This window comes from Populus alba, chromosome 14 (genome assembly GCF_005239225.2).
Source record: "Populus alba chromosome 14, ASM523922v2, whole genome shotgun sequence".
In the NCBI taxonomy this organism is placed as follows: Eukaryota; Viridiplantae; Streptophyta; class Magnoliopsida; order Malpighiales; family Salicaceae; genus Populus; species Populus alba.
In genome coordinates this window covers 8292172-8293773 of record NC_133297.1, presented here as the reverse complement: position 1 = coordinate 8293773, position 1602 = coordinate 8292172, and the positions used below count along the sequence as shown (strand labels likewise).

Here is a 1602-nt window from a genome sequence, read left to right as displayed (position 1 = left end):
AATTATTAAATCTTGAAAGTGTATTTTTTAATTATAAGAAGTAGGTATTAAATTTTGTTTGGCGCTGTGGTTGGATCAAATTTGCAGTTTTAACTTTTGCAGAAAACTGGGGGATTCCTTCTCTCATGCCTATGCCTATCAGTAAATCATATGCATAGTACAAAGGAGGCCCACGTGAATTCAAGGGGGTGATGAGATTCCACCGAACTGTACGTTACACTGACGTTTACAGGCCTGTTACAAAAATAAAAATAAAAAATAAAAAGGCCCCGGTCTATATATATATATATGACCTAGCTCACCCCTCTCACGTGCCAGCACACAGCCTGGAAATCTTCAGAAGGCAGGATCAATTAGGTGACTGCATGCAATGGCTACCGGAAAGCCAGTACTCTTATCTGATCTTGTGTCTATTGCAAGCTATGTTCCCTCAAATTACATCAGACCTGTATCTGACCGACCAAAACTTAGTGAAGTTCTGTCGTCGGATGGTTCTATTCCTCTAATTGATCTCCAAGGCCTTGAAGGTCCTAACCGCTCTAGCATTGTCGGAGAGATAGCCCAAGCTTGCCAAACCCATGGTTTCTTTCAGGCACATATATTTGCCTTTTTGCTTCATTCGAAAATTTAGTTTTAGATTTGATGAGACATTGTAAATTATATTATTGTTTGAAGGTTGAAAACCATGGAATTCCGAACAAGGTGATTGATGGCACGCTACGCGTTTCCAAGGAATCTTCCCATCTAACTGAGAGAGAGAGGCTGGAGAATTACTCTGATGATCCTACGAAGACAACAAGGCTCTCCACTAGCTTCAATGTGAAAACTGAAATTGTATCCAGCTGGAGGGATTTCCCAAGACTTCACTGCTACGTACCCGCTGGAAGACTAAATTCATGAATGGCCGAGCAACCCTCCATCTTTAAGGCACGTACCCCATACCTATATGGAGAACGAAATTCTCTCTAATTGATTGCATTTTTGTATGTATTTTGAGATTTTCCTGTCTTGCTTTCTTGGTTAACAGAACTTTGTGGTGTGCAGAGAGGATGTTGCCGAGTATTGCAGGAATGCTAGGGAATTATCACTCAGACTGCTTGAAGCAATATCAGAGAGCTTATGTCTTGAAACAGATTAATTACATCTGTAAGGCATCGAGCAAGCATTGTAACACCCCACCTCACTAGCAAGATATTGTCCGTTTTGGGTCCCATAGGCCCGCACGGATTTGTTCTTACAGAAACGAGCCCACCGTGGGGCCTGATTTTCCAAAACACGTCTTACTAGTCAAGGTGAGCATGCACTTATAAGACCCTTGCTCTAGACACTCGTTTCCGATATGGGATCTTACAAGCATGCACAACATATTGCTCTTAATTACTATCCTCCATGTCCACAACCATACTTCTGCAGGATGATGTGCCAGGCTTGCAAAATGACAAATGGGTTGCTATAAACCCGATTCCATGTACGTTTGTTGTCAACATTGGGGATCAGATACAGGTAAGGAAAAGATTAGGAGTGCTTGATTTGCCTTTCTTCCATAAATATGATTTTTTCTTTGCCTTGTTCCACACACAACTCTAGATGATCAGTCCATGA

At 41.5% G+C, this 1602-nt stretch overlaps 1 pseudogene; it reads left to right on the top strand.

Annotated features, from left to right (window-relative positions):
* The first annotated feature begins 370 nt into the window (after positions 1-370).
* On the top strand, positions 371-1602 carry LOC118041878 (protein DMR6-LIKE OXYGENASE 1-like; annotated as a pseudogene).